We start from the raw sequence: 16331 nt of genomic DNA, 5'->3' as shown, positions 1-16331 counted from the left end.
AGTTATGTAGGCTATATTCAGTTAGTTATGTAGGCTATATCCAGTTAGTTATGTAGGCTATATCCAGTTAGTTATGTAGGCTATATTCGGTTAGTTATGTAGGCTATATTCAGTTAGTTATGTAGGCTATATCCAGTTTGTTATGTAGGCTATATCCAGTTAGTTATGTAGGATATATTCAGTTAGTTATGTAGGCTATATTCAGTTAGTTATGTAGGCTATATCCAGTTAGTTATGTAGGCTATATTCAGTTAGTTATGTAGACTATATTCAGTTAGTTATGTAGGCTATATTCAGCTGGTTATGTAGGCTATATTCAGTTAGTTATTTAAGTTATATTCAGTCATGTCACGACTCCGACCGAAGGACACTCCCCTTCCGGTTCGGGTGGCGCTCAGCGGTCGTTGTCGCTGGCCTACTTGCTGCCACTGATTATTTCCTCCCCCTCCTTATGTGTTTATTGAGTGCACCTGTGTTGAGTTAGGTAATTTAGTAGTGAGGCTTTATTAGTCAGCCGGCCCGCCTGGTTCCTTGTGCGGGATTAATTATTGTGACTGTCTGTTTGGTGTACTTGTGTGCACGTCTATGGGTTTCGTGTTTTCCCATTTCGTGGTTTTTCCTGGACATTTTCAGTCCCCCTGGTTGGCGGCGTTTGTTTGTTCATTACGCCCTGTGTTTTCGTGGGGTTGGCTTATGTTCCCCGTTTCTTTGTGCATTAAAATAGCACTCCCCTGAACTCTGCTTCCTGCGCCTGACTCCTCACCCACTACACTCAGACCGTTACAAGTTAGTTATGTAGGCTATATTCAGCTGGTTATGTAGGCTATATCCAGTTAGTTCTGTAGGCTATATTCCGTTAGTTATGTACACTATATCCAGTTAGTTATGTAGGCCATATTCAGCTGGTTATGTAGGCTATATTCAGTTAGTTATGTAGACTATTTTTGGTTAGTTATGTAGGTTATATCCAGTTAGATATGTAGGCTATATTCAGTTAGTTATGTAGCCTATATCCAGTTAGTTATGTAGGCTATATTCAGTTAGTTATGTAGGCTACATCCAGTTAGTTATGTAGGCTATATTCAGTTAGTTATGTAGCCTATATCCAGTTAGTTATGTAGGCTATATCCAGTTAGTTCTGTAGTCTACATCCAGTTAGTTATGTAGGTTATATCCAGTTAGTTATGTAGGCTAATTCAGTTAGTTATGTAGGCTATATACAGCTAGTTATGTAGGCTACATCCAGTTAGTTATGTAGGCTATATTCAGTTAGTTATGTAGGCTAAATTCAGTTAGTTATGTAGGCTATATTAAATTAGTTCTGTAGGCTATATTCAGTTAGTTATGTAGGCTATATTCAGTTAGTTATGTAGGCTATATTCAATTAGTTCTGTAGGCTATATCCAGTTAGTTATGTAGGCTATATTCAGTTAGTTATGTAGGCTATATCCAGTTAGTTATGTAGGCTATATTCAGTTAGTTATGTAGGCTATATCCAGTTAATTCTGTAGGCTACATCCAGTTAGTTATGTAGGTTATATCCAGTTAGTTATGTAGGCTATATTCAGTTAGTTATGTAGGCTATATACAGCTAGTTATGTAGGCTATATTCAACTGGCTATGTAGGCTATATTCAGTTAGTTATGTAGGCTAAATTCAGTTAGTTATGTAGGCTATATTAAATTAGTTCTGTAGGCTATATTCAGTTAGTTATGTAGGCTATATTCAATTAGTTCTGTAGGATATATTCAGTTAGTTATGTAGGCTATATTCAATTAGTTCTGTAGGCTATATTCAGTTAGTTATGTAGGCTATATTCAGTTAGTTCTATAGGCTATATTCAGTTAGTTATGTAGGCTATATTCAGTTAGTTATGTATATTCAGTTAGTTATGTAGGCTATATTCAGTTTCTGTAGGCTATATTCAGTTAGTTATGTAGGCTATATTCAGTTAGTTATGTTAGTTATGTAGGCTATATTCAGTTAGTTATGTAGGCTATATTCAGTTAGTTATGTGGCTATATTCAGTTAGTTATGTAGGCTATATTCAGTTAGTTATGTAGGCTATATTCAGTTAGTTATGTGGCTATATTCAGTTAGTTATGTAGGCTATATTCAGTTAGTTATGTAGGCTATATTCAGTTAGTTATGTAGGCTATATTCAGTTAGTTATGTTGGCTATATTCAGTTAGTTATGTGGCTATATTCAGTTAGTTATGTAGGCTATATTCAGTTAGTTATGTAGGCTATATTCAGTTAGTTATGTTGGCTATATTCAGTTAGTTATGTGGCTATATTCAGTTAGTTATGTGGCTATATTCAGTTAGTTATGTGGCTATATTCAGTTAGTTATGTGGCTATATTCAGTTAGTTATGTTGGCTATATTCAGTTAGTTATTTAAAACGTAGCTTTTATTTTCACGACTTCTGCCGAATATGGTCCCTCTTCTTATTTGGGTTCGGCAGTCAACGGCAACTACCTTCTAGCCATCGCTGATCCACTTTTCATTTTCCATTGGTTTTGTCTTGTCCTCCATCACACCTGGATCCAATTCCATCAATTACATGTTGTGTATTTAACCCTCTGTTCCCCCTCATGTCCTTGTCGGTAGTTGTTTTCTTGTTGTGCTTATACAACGGTATGCTGGTATTCACTGGGTTTTGTTTGACCCATGTATTGTATTGTTCTGTTGATGGTGGTTTATGGATATTAAACAACACCGTTGTAAATCAGTTTTCGCTCTCCTGCGCCTGACTTCTCTGCCGCCAGTACGCATCTCCCTACATTTATACTTTTCTTACTTTCTTTTGCTAAGCTAGTGCTAGATCAGTGTGTGATTCCAACACCAGATCTCCAGGTTGTCTCCTCATTTCTCCTCTTCTGAAAGGAAAGTGTGCTGGTCTGAAGGAGGTATGGCTTCCCTTGAAACAACATGCCAAGGACAGAAGCACAGCCTGTGTGGCCTCAAGTCCATTATCCCAACAGCACCGTCAGTGTGAATGCAGGCGCCTGCGGTGGGACTGTGCTAAGTAAAATAGGATTTTCTTGTTTCACCATGGTAGAGAGAGAGAGAGTCCACCTTTCATTGAACCCAGAAGGGGCCCTACTCCTGACAAGAACTGCAATGGAGAAAATGTTGTTGCTTCTTTTGGGGTTTTGGAGGGATGGTTTCGGATTGGTTTTACAATGTTTGCAGATTGCTTCCACACTTAAAGTGAGTGCTGAGACTAAAGTGTCAAAACCTTAACTTTTGGAACCATGCCTTAAACAGAGGCACCAATTGTACAAACACATTTTCTGCTTTGCACTTTGTTTGCAATTGTGCAACACACTTGCAAAACACTACACACTGTTTCTTACATTAGACACTTTGTTCAAGAATGACATTTCTTGCAATAAATGGGAAAACACATATTCAAAAACACACACACACACACCTACAGTAGTTGAACACCAACTAGTCTGAGCCTCAGCACTACAAATAGACCTCAGGTACGCTCACCTCTTTTGTGAGAACTTTGCAAACATGGAGGCAGCGATAGTGAGAGGAAGAGGAAGGGGACCAGGCAATAAACAGAGGCATGTTTCCAACAACATTAGGGCCACTTTAGTGGACCTTGTCATAAATCAAGGCCTGACGACGAGGGAGGCAGAGAGTCCACAGTAGCATCCATAGTACGGACATTTAGACTGGAGAACAGGGATGTCTACACTAGGCTGTTCCTATGCAATTGTTGTACATCATTCTGCATCACATAACAATACAATGTAGTCCTACAATATTAGGTCTATGCTCCTCAGTGAACAAAAACAATAGGTAGAGTATAGTGCTGTGAAGTACATGTAATACAGTTTTGATGTTACTGTGTACAGTATGACAGTACAGTATGTATGTTGTCTGTGGGGAACCTGCCTTGCTTGTAGTTTTGACTGAATGTGTCTGTCCCAACCCACCCTTCACCCCCAACCTCATCCTTGTGTGAAAATGTAGACATTGTAGTCCTGTGTTTTGAGTTTTGAGTTACGCCATATTCACGGTACAGTGTTTGCATTTTCTGTTACAGAGATTCCTGGACTTTGATGTAGCTGCACAGCTTCATGAGTTCTTTTTCATTGATGAAACTGGATTCTATCTAAAACCAGGCGTCAGGGCCGACATGTTATAGGACAAAGAGCCGTTGTAAATGTCCCTGGGCAGCGCGGGGGAATGTTACAGGACAAAGAGCCGTTGTGAATGTCCCTGGGCAGCGCGGGGGAATGTTATAGGACAAAGAGCCGTTGTGAATGTCCCTGGGCAGCGCGGGGGAATGTTATAGAACAAAGAGCCGTTGTGATTGTCCCTGGGCAGCGGGGGAATGTTATAGGAACAAAGAGCCATTGTGATGTCCCTGGGCAGCTGGGAATGTTATAGAACAAAGAGCCGTTGTGAATGTCCCTGGGCAGCGCGGGGGAATGTTATAGAACAAAGAGCCGTTGTGAATGTCCCTGGGCAGCGTGGGGGAATGTTATAGAAAAGAGCCGTGTTGTCCCTGGGCAGGCGCGGGGGAATGTTATAGAACAAAGAGCCCCTGGGCAGCGAATGTTATAGGACAAAGAGCCGTTGTGAATGTCCCTGGGCAGCGCGGGGAATGTTATAGGACAAAGAGCCGTTGTAAATGTCCCTGGGGCAGCGGGGAATGTTATAGGACAAAGAGCCGTTGTGAATGTCCCTGGGCAGCGCGGGGGAATGTTATAGGACAAAGAGCCGTTGTGAATGTCCCTGGGCAGCGCGGGGGAATGTTATAGGACAAAGAGCCGTTGTAAATGTCCCTGGACAGCGCGGGGGAATGTTATAGGACAAAGAGCCGTTGTGAATGTCCCTGGGCATGTTATAGGACAAAGAGCCGTTGTGAATGTCCCTGGGCAGCGCGGGGAATGTTATAGGACAAAGAGCCGTTGTGAATGTCCCTGGGCAATGTCCCTGGGCAGGGGAATGTTATAGGACAAAGAGCCGTTGTGAATGTCCCTGGGCAGCGCGGGGAATGTTATAGGACAAAGAGCCGTTGTGAATGTCCCTGGGCAGCGGGGAATGTTATAGGACAAAGAGCCGTTGTGAATGTCCCTGGGCCTCAGGGCAGCGCGGGAATGTTATAGGCAAAGAGCCGTTGTGAATGTCCCTGGGCAGGGGGGAATGTTATAGGACAAAGAGCCGTTGTGAATGTCCCTGGGCAGCGCAAAGAGCCGTTGTGGTCCCTGGGCAATGTTATAGGACAAAGAGCCGTTGTGAATGTCCCTGGGCAGCGCGGGGAATGTTATAGGACAAAGAGCCACGGTGAATGTCCCTGGGCAGCGCGGGGGAATGTTATAGGACAAAGAGCCGTTGTGAATGTCCCTGGGCAGCGCAAAGGGGAATGTTATAGAACAAAGAGCCGTTGTGAATGTCCCTGGGCAGCGGGGAATGTTATAGGACAAAGAGCCGTTGTGAATGTCCCTGGGCAGCGCGGGGAATGTTATAGGACAAAGAGCCGTTGTGAATGTCCCTGGGCAGCGCGGGGTGAATGTTATAGGACAAAGAGCCGTTGTGAATGTCCCTGGGCAGCGGGCAGCGGGGGAATGTTATAGGACAATGTCCCTGGGCAGAATGTTATAGGACAAAGAGCCGTTGTGAATGTCCCTGGGCAGCGCGGGGGAATGTTATAGGACAAAGAGCCGTTGTGAATGTCCCTGGGCAGCGCGGGGGAATGTTATAGGACAAAGAGCCGTTGTGAATGTCCCTGGGCAGCGCGGGGGAATGTTATAGGACAAAGAGCCGTTGTGAATGTCCCTGGGCAGAATGTTATAGGACAAAGAGCCTTGTGAATGTCCCTGGGCAGCGCGGGGAATGTTATAGGACAAAGAGCCGTTGTGAATGTCCCTGGGCAGCGCGGGGGAATGTTATAGGACAAAGTTAGCCGTTGTGAATGTCCCTGGGCAGCGCGGGGAATGTTATTGTTGTCCCTGGGCAGGACAAAGAGCCGTTGTGAATGTCCCTGGGCAGCGCGGGGGAATGTTATAGGACAAAGAGCCGTTGTGAATGTCCCTGGGCAGCGCGGGGAATGTTATAGGACAAAGAGCCGTTGTGAATGTCCCTGGGCAGCAAAGAGCGGGAATGTCCCTGGGGAATGTTATAGAACAAAGAGCCGTTGTGAATGTCCCTGGGCAGCGCGGGGGAATATCACCTTGTGTGCCGCCATTAGTGTGCAAGGAGTTCTCCATCACCATGCCAACCTCGGTCCCTACAATACCGCAACACATAATCATGTTTCTGGATGCATCACCATACCACCCTCGGTCCCTACAATACCGCACACATAATCATGTTTCTGGATGCATCACCATGCCAACCTCGGTCCCTACAATACTTCAACACATAATCATGTTTCTGGATGCATCACCATGCCAACCTCGGTCCCTACAATACTGCAACACATAATCATGTTTCTGGATGCATCACCAATCCCTACAATATATTTACTGGATGCATCACCATGCCAACCTCGGTCCCTACAATACCGCAACACATAATCATGTTTCTGGATGCATCACCATGCCAACCTCGGTCCCTACAATACCGCAACACATAATCATGTTTCTGGATGCATCACCATGCCAACCTCGGTCCCTACAATACCGCAACACATAATCATGTTTCTGGATGCATCACCATGCCAACCTCGGTCCCTACAATGTTAGCAACACATAATCATGTTTCTGGATGCATCACCATGCCAACCTCGGTCCCTACAATACCGCAACACATAATCATATTACTGGATGCATCACCATGACTCGGTCCCTACAATACTGCAACCATAATCATGTTTCTGGATGCATCAGTTGTCCCTACAATACTGCAACACATAATCATGTTTCTGGATGCATCACCATGCCAACCTCGGTCCCTACAATACTGCAACACATAATCATGTTTCTGGATGCATCATCATGCCAACCTCGGTCCCTACAATACTGCACACATAATCATGTTTCTGGATGCGTCACCATGCCAACCTCGGTCCCTACAACACTACACACATAATCATATTTCTGGATGCATTACATAATGCAGTTGTACAGGACGGACCAGAGCAGCCCAGGTTTGTTGTCATCTGGGATAATGTTAGTTTCCACCGGGCTGCTCTGGTCAGGGACTGGTTCACCAACCACAATAACTTCACAGTTGTGTACTTGCCCCCTTTACTCCCCATTTCTCACTCCGATTGAGCAATTATTTTCTGCTTGGCGTTGGAAAGTGTATGACCGCCAACCACATGCCTGCCTGCCTCTTCTGCAAGCAATGGAAGAGGCATACGGAGTTATTGAGGTGGGGTCAGTCCAGGGTTGGATACGCAAGGCAATATTTTCCCCGTTGCCTAACCAGGGATGACATTGCTTGTGATGAGGTGATGTGGCCAGACCCTAACAGAAGGCGGGATCCATAAACCATCCACCCCATCCCTTACAATCCCTTACAATACTTGTTTTTGTTTACCATTGCGCTGTAATTTTACTGTAATTATTTTTGAGTTTACAGTAACATATTGTATTGATTATTGTACTGTAATTCTACTTTTCTTTGTGTTTTTTGTTGTTGTAAAAACCTGCAATGGCAAAAAAACAAGCTGTATATATTTGTTTAGAGCCTTTCTATTTCTGTGTTCATTGATGTCACGCCCTGACCTTGGAGAGCCTTTTAGTCTCTATTTGGTTTGGTCAGGGTGTGATTTGGGTGGGCATTCTATGTTCTTCATTTCTATGTTTTTTATTTCTATGTTTTGTCTGGGTATGGTTCTCAATCAGGGACAGCTGTCTTTCGTTGTCTCTGATTGAGAATCGTACTACGGCAGCCTTTTCCCACCTGTGTTTGTGGGTGATTATTTTCTGTTTTGTGTTTCTGCACCTGACAGAACTGTTTGTTGTCGTTGTTATTTTGTTCAAGTGTTTTGACAATAAATCATGAACACTTACCGCGCTGCGCTTTGGTCCACTTCTTCATGCAACGACGATGTACCGGAACAATCTTTCACAGAAGCCTGTATGAGAAATGAAAAAGGTATACAAAGTACTAAAGACAGCAGTGTTTTGTATAAAGCGCATCAGTGTGTTGTTGCTGCATAGAAGTGAGATGTAGAAGTGAGATGTTTATCTCCAAGTGTTGTGTCTCATTTGGCTTGTGTGTAGAGTTTTGACACAATGAGCAAAATTCCGCAACAAGTGTGTAAGCAATTGCTAAAAAACTATAAATAATTACGGACAGCAATTTGGCCGAGTCTGCTGGCTCAGTCAATTTCAATGGGACTATTTATCTCTAAACATAAACCAATACCTTGGAGATTGTTTCAAATTGTAACTTTAGAAAAATGTAAATGCTGAGCCATCTTTTATTTTCCTCATAAACTACTGTCCACACACACCCGAACTTGTAACAGGAGTTTAAATCGCCTTTCCAAAACCATTCAGGGGTTCGATTTGACCACAGGGGAAATGGTTTAACTGCTACTGCATAAATATTTCAGATTTAGCTGGTTTAAGGAATTTATCCCTACCGGGATACAGCAGCTGCATACAATATCCAATATATCAGGGGTTGTGAAGAGGCATGGGTTTTATCCACTCTTCCCTCACCCTTATCTGACAGCCCCTTGCTGTGCTGGAGTGTCGGTGGAGTATTACTGATGCATCGTTCCCTAATGACACTGAATACAATCCTCAGTAGATAACCCCGGCCTAGCCAGGGACAATGGGCCTCACAATGGGCTGCTGCGCTGTAAATGTAAACCTAATATGCCACTGTTTGGCCAGGACAGATAAGCCTTACTGAGTCCCTGCTAGATTCAACAGATGAGAAGAGACATGAATTCTCAATACAAACGGACCAGACTGGCCAGAGGAGGAACCCCTATCAGAATATATGTGTGTGTGTGTGTGTGTGTGTGTGTGTGTGTGTGTGTGTGTGTGTGTGTGTGTGTGTGTGTGTGTGTGTGTGTGTGTGTGTGTGTGTGTGTGTCTTGCTCATGGCAATTCAATGAATTGGTCAATGCACTGGAACATTCTTTTGGTCACGTTTTCTTTGGAGCTGAAAGCTGAATGGATTTACTGTGCCATTGTGATTGCATTATCATTTGAAATGATGTGTGTAATCTTTGAGTTAGAATGCAGATTTACTGTGCCATTGTGATTGCATTATTAGATCATTTGAATATGAATGAAAGAAGGGCAGAAGAGAGAGATCCTGAGAACCTGAAGGGCAGAAGACCATCTCCTCCCATGCATGAAGGGCAGAAATCCCTTTTGAGAGATCCCTACACCATGAAGATAATCCCTTCCTCCCATCCCTCTGAAGGGTCCCTCTCACACTCTCCTCCCATGTCTGAAGGGCAGAAGAGAGATCTCTCACACTACTCCTCCCATCCCCTGAAGCCAGAAGAGGCCCTGCCCTTACTCCCTACTCCTCCCATCCTCTGAAGGGCAGAAGAGAGAGATCCTCCCTACTCCTCCCATCTCTCTGAAGGGCAGAAGAGAGAGATCCTGAAGGGCAGAAGAGAGAGATCCTGTACACTACTCCTCCCATGCCTCTGAAGGGCAGAAGAGTGATCCCTACTCACACTCCTCCCATTCTGAAACCTCTCACACTACTTCCCATTCTGAAGGGCAGAAGACCCTACTGGCCCTCCTCCCATGCCTCTGAAGGGCAGAAGAGAGAGATCCCTACTCACACTACTCCTCCCATGCCTCTGAAGGGCAGAAGGGCAGAGAGAGAGATCCCTCTGAAGGGCAGAAGAGAGATCCCTACTCACACACTACTCCTCCCATGCCTCTGAAGGGCAGAAGAGAGATCCCTACACTACTCCTCCCATGCCTCTGAAGGGCAGAAGAGAGAGATCCCTACTCACACTACTCCTCCCATGCCTCTGAAGGGCAGAAGAGAGAGAGAGATCCCTACTCACACTACTCCTCCCCATGCCTCTGAAGGGCAGAAGAGAAAGAGATGCCTCTGAAGAATTCAAAATGCAAGGGCCCCAATTTTGAAGGGCAGAAGAAACCCTCCACATATCTCCCATGCTCTGAAGGGCAGAAGAGAGAGATCCCTACCACAGTGTGCTCATCACAAGCAGCAAGATTTGGGTGAAATACCACAGTGTGACATCACAGCAGCAAGATTTGACCTGTCCCCACAATAAAGGGCAACCAGTGAAGAACAAACACCATTGTAAATACAACCCATATTTATGTTATTTTCCCTTTTGTACTTTAACCATTTGCACATCGTTACAACACATCTTTACATAATATGACATTTGTAATGTCTTTATTCTTTTGGAACATCTGTGAGGGTAATGTTTACTGTTCATTTTATTGTTTATTTCACTTTTGTATATTATCTACTACACTTGCTTTGGCAATGTTAACACATGTTTCCCATAGCAATAAAGCCCTTGAATTGATTTGGCCTGACTGACTAACTAAGGACATTCTGCCTCCGTGCCTGGCCAGGCCTGGGCCCCAATGTACTGACACACAGAAAGAAGGACATTTAATGGGATGCTGCATCTCAAATACAGTGTAGTGTAATGCTTCCACCATTCTGTAGTGTGTCTAACTAATAATGATGTTGACTTTACCACATATTAATATAGGTAAAGAGCTTTGAGTTTGAGGAGTAGACATTCTGTCTATGCAAATCATCAATATTACTTTCTGACAAGAACACCAGATCTCCATGGCTACAGACTAGTTGCTATGGAGAGAGGTTAGATCTAAGAAAATAACCTCTCAAGTTGTCTTGGCTACTGAGCCTTGACCCACAATGCTGAGCGCTAGCTGCAGACTACCCCCTTGTCGAGGGGATGTCGGCTTGTTTTCATCTCAGCAGGACAAATATGAATTATGGATTTCACTGTTTGAAAGGGGAAAACCAGGCCAAGGCTTTCCAATTAGTGAATCTAGCTGAATGCCAAGTGCAGTTTGTTGCCCTAGTATCTTGTTCCAATGGGAGCCTTTTATATATAACCCCACTGATCTAAAAAATAACATTGTAATTATTAGATTTTTCTAATAATGCACCCAAATCTCTGTTTAAAAGGCTGCAAGCATTCCTTTTGTAGTCCAGACATCAATCAGATTAGCAGTTGGTTATTATTGAATCAAAGGTTAAATTCTACGTTGGCAAAGTATGAAAATCATTTATTTTTTCCTTTCATTCTTTTCAGTAACATTGTCCTCACACAGGAGGGCAGGGAAGGACAGAGTGTCTGTCTGTCTGTCTGTCTGTCTGTCTGTCCCCCTCGCTGAGTGTCTGTCTGTCTGTCTGTCTGTCTGTCTGTCTGTCTGTCTGTCTGTCTGTGAGTGTCTGTCTGTCTGTCTGTCTGCTCTGTCTGTCTGTCTGTCTGTCTGTCTGTCTGTCTTCCCCTCGCTGAGTGTCTGTCTGTCTGTCTGTCTTCCCCTCGCTGAGTGTCTGTCTGTCTGTCTGTCTGTCTGTCTGTCTGTCTGTCTGTCTGTCTGTCTGTCTGTCTGTCTGTCTTCCCCTCGCTGTCTGTGTCTGTCTGTCTGTCTGTCTGTCTGTGTCTGTCTGTCTGTCTGTCTGTCTGTCTGTCTGTCTGTCTGTCTGTCTGACTGTCTGTCTGTCTGTCTGTCTGTCTGTCTGTCTGTCTGTCTGTCTGTCTGTCTGTCTTCCCCTCGCTGAGTGTCTGTCTGTCTGTCTGTCTGTCTGTCTGTCTGTCTGTCTGTCTTCCCCTCGCTGAGTGTCTGTCTGTCTGTCTGTCTGTCTGTCTGTCTGTCTGTCTGTCTGTCTGTCTGTCTGTCTGTCTTCCCCTCGCTGAGTGTCTGTCTGTCTGTCTGTCTGTCTTCCCCTCGCTGAGTGTCTGTCTGTCTGTCTGTCTGTCTGTCTGTCTGTCTGTCTTCCCCTCGCTGAGTGTCTGTCTGTCTGTCTGTCTGTCTGTCTGTCTGTCTGTCTGTCTGTCTGTCTGTCTGTCTTCCCTCTGTCTGTCTGTCTGTCTGTCTGTCTTCCCCTCGCTGAGTGTCTGTCTGTCTGTCTGTCTGTCTGTCTCCAAGAAGACACATTCTGCTCCAGATAACTCTTCTATAAACATTACTGTTGATATTTTCACAATTTACAGAACATAGAATAGAGGCAAAACCACCTCCCTGTAAAAATGATCACAATCATCTCTTCCCATCATTACATGCCTGTTTCCCCAACATGGTGTGACAGGAACAAAATAGGGTTTTCTTCCATTTTGGACCGGGCCAGGAAGACCCCATTTGAAGAAATAATCATGTGGTCTCTGTACCCAGGTGACCCAATAGAACGAAGGTTGTTCATTCCTCAATGCTCCATCTCCACTGACCCTTGACCCAGTTAGCTTCACCTTTCTATGGGTTAGGAATATCCTCCCCACACTGGATAAAGACTGACCAATAAGCTAACCTATACCAGTCCAGAGACCCCCCCCATGAGAGAACCACTATGTCTATTTGCACTTTACAAGCTAATTACCAAACAACGGAGCAGGGTTAAAGTTAAACTAGCAGCTCAGACCGCGTATGCACAGGCAGCTGTTGACTGGTCCATTAGCGCTATGCTAACAATTAACATCAGAAGTAGAGGGCATGCCACAGGCAGCTGTTGACTGGTCCATTAGCGCTATGCTAACAATTAACACCAGAAGTAGAGGCCCCACAGGCAGCTGTTGACTGGTCCATTAGCGCTATGCTAACAATTAACACCAGAAGTAGAGGCCCCACAGGCAGCTGTTGACTGGTCCATTAGCGCTATGCTAACAATTAACACCAGAAGTAGAGGCCCCACAGGCAGCTGTTGACTGGTCCATTAGCGCTATGCTAACAATTAACACCAGAAGTAGAGGCCCCACAGGCAGCTGTTGACTGGTCCATTAGCGCTATGCTAACAATTAACATCAGAAGTAGAGGCCCCACAGGCAGCTGTTGACTGGTCCATTAGCGCTATGCTAACAATTAACATCAGAAGTAGAGGCCCCACAGGCAGCTGTTGACTGGTCCATTAGCGCTATGCTAACAATTAACACCAGAAGTAGAGGCCCCACAGGCAGCTGTTGACTGGTCCATTAGCGCTATGCTAACAATTAACATCAGAAGTAGAGGCCCCACAGGCAGCTGTTGACTGGTCCATTAGCGCTATGCTAACAATTAACACCAGAAGTAGAGGCCCCACAGGCAGCTGTTGACTGGTCCATTAGCGCTATGCTAACAATTAACACCAGAAGTAGAGGCCCCACAGGCAGCTGTTGACTGGTCCATTAGCGCTATGCTAACAACTTAACACCCCAGCAACTGGTCCATTAGCGTAACAATTAACATCAGAAGTAGAGGCCCCACAGGCAGCTGTTGACTGGTCCATTAGAGAGTCTGAACTACCCACTACTGCTATGCTAACAATTAACACCAGAAGTAGAGGCCCCACAGGCAGCTGTTGACTGGTCCATTAGCGCTATGCTAACAATTAACACCAGAAGTAGAGGCCCCACAGGCAGCTGTTGACTGGTCCATTAGCGCTATGCTAACAATTAACACCAGAAGTAGAGGCCCCACAGGCAGCTGTTGACTGGTCCATTAGCGCTATGCTAACAATTAACATCAGAAGTAGAGGCCCCACAGGCAGCTGTTGACTGGTCCATTAGCGCTATGCTAACAATTAACATCAGAAGTATGAGGCCCCACAGGCAGCTGTTGACTGGTCCATTAGCGCTATGCTAACAATTAACATCAGAAGTAGAGGCCCCACAGGCAGCTGTTGACTGGTCCATTAGCGCTATGCTAACAATTAACATCAGAAGTAGAGGCCCCACAGGCAGCTGTTGACTGGTCCATTAGCGCTATGCTAACAATTAACATCAGAAGTAGAGGCCCCACAGGCAGCTGTTGACTGGTCCATTAGCGCTATGCTAACAATTAACATCAGAAGTAGAGGCCCCACAGGCAGCTGTTGACTGGTCCATTAGCGCTATGCTAACAATTAACATCAGAAGTAGAGGCCCCACAGGCAGCTGTTGACTGGTCCATTAGCGCTATGCTAACAATTAACACCAGAAGTAGAGGCCCCACAGGCAGCTGTTGACTGGTCCATTAGCGCTATGCTAACAATTAACACCAGAAGTAGAGGCCCCACAGGGTGGAGCCCAGTGATACATGGTGGAAATCCAGTGACCATCCGCCCTTTCCCACATGACCTATGCAGGCGTTCACTGATTGGCCTGGGATGCTCTGTTCCAATGTTCATAGCGTACCAATTAGAAGCAATGTGTTGGACATATCCACTGACCTCCGCCCTTTCCCACATGACCTATGCAGGCGTTCACTGATTGGCCTGGGATGCTCTGTTCCAATGTTCATAGCGTACCAATTAGAAGCAATGTGTTGGACATATCCACTGACTTCCGCCCTTTCCCACATGACCTATGCAGGCGTTCACTGATTGGCCTGGGATGCTCTGTTCCAATGTTCATAGAGCACCAATTAGAAGCAATGTGTTGGACATATCCACTGACCTCCGCCCTTTCCCACATGACCTATGCAGGCGTTCACTGATTGGCCTGGGATGCTCTGTTCCAATGTTCATAGCGTACCAGAAGCATGTGTTGGAATTCTAATGTGTTGGATGTTGGAACATGGACTTTTGTCTTGTGAATGCACTGACTACTTCCTCATGAGTCTGAACTGACCCATGGATTGTTTCAGCTCTGATTGGCCTGGGATGCCAATGAAGAGTCTGAACTCCAATGTTTCAGCTCTGACTATCCTCATGATACCAATGAGAGTCTGAACTAATGTGTTGGACATGCATTCTAAATGTTTCATTCTATCCTCATGATACCATGAAGGAACATGGACTTTTCAGCTGTCTTGATGAATGAAGAGTCTGAACTGGACTACTGTTTCAGCTCTGACTATCCTCATGAGTCTGAAGAGTCTGAACTACCCACTGTTGTTTCAGCTCTGACTATCCTCATGATACCAATGAAGAGTCTGAACTACCCACTATTGTTTCAGCTCTGACTATCCTCATGATACCAATGAAGAGTCTGAACTACCCACTACTGTTTCAGCTCTGACTATCCTCATGATACCAATGAAGAGTCTGAACTACCCACTGTTGTTTCAGCTCTGACTATCCTCATGATACCAATGAAGAGTCTAAACTACCCACTACTGTTTCAGCTCTGACTATCCTCATGATACCAATGAAGAGTCTGAACTACCCACTATGTTTCAGCTCTGACTATCCTCATGATACCAATGAAGAGTCTGAACTACCCACTATTGTTTCAGCTCTGACTATCCTCATGATACCAATGAAGAGTCTAAACTCCCCACTACTGTTTCAGCTCTGACTATCCTCATGATACCAATGAAGAGTCTGAACTACCCACTACTGTTTCAGCTCTGACTATCCTCATGATACCAATGAAGAGTCTGAACTACCCACTATTGTTTCAGCTCTGACTATCCTCATGATACCAATGAAGAGTCTGAACTACCCACTATTGTTTCAGCTCTGATCTGTCTGGTTGTTATGCTGGACAGGTTTAATTCTACAAGGGGAAACGCCCTCACATACATTATGTTATGATAATGACACTCAGACTTCCACATTTGGTACAGTGCAGTTGATATCCATTTCAGTGCCATGGTTTGGAAAGTGAATCAGATTATATACGGAGCTTGTTCCCCCGTTGCCCCAACGGAGGGGTCAATTGCCTAGATGCAGCATAGATGCAATCTATGTTTATTAGTCTGTTCATTCATGTGTATAAATCTGTTCCATGGAATCCATTGACAATCTGACACTAGCAATAGCAGGTTCCTCCAGTCTACACTGATATGGCAGCTCTCGCCAACAGTGAGTTCAACTCCAGTGTCTCTCCAGAAAGACTTTTAATTGGTGGGAATTAAGATTCAGCACAAGACGGTCTGACGATTCTACTCATGTTTGTCATGACCAGATCAGTCCGTCAGGCGTTAGCGCTGCTTCCCGCTCCCGCCTTCTAACAGAACACAGGATGAGGGATGGATGGGAGGATGAGGGATGGATGGGAGGATGAGGGATGGATGGGAGGATGAGGGAGAATGGGAGGATGTGGGAGGATGAGGGAGGATGGGAGGATGAGGGAGGATGGGAGGATGAGGGAGGATGAGAGGATATGGGAGGATGAGGGAGGATGGAAGGATGTGGGAGGATGACAGAGGATGGGAGGATATGGGAGGATGTGGGAGGATGGGAGGATGAGGGAGGATGGGGGGTGTGGGAGGATGAGGGAGGATGGGAGGATGAGGG

Source organism: Oncorhynchus masou, chromosome 7, assembly GCF_036934945.1.
Source record: "Oncorhynchus masou masou isolate Uvic2021 chromosome 7, UVic_Omas_1.1, whole genome shotgun sequence".
NCBI lineage: Eukaryota > Metazoa > Chordata > Actinopteri > Salmoniformes > Salmonidae > Oncorhynchus > Oncorhynchus masou.
This window is presented reverse-complemented; position numbering follows the sequence as displayed.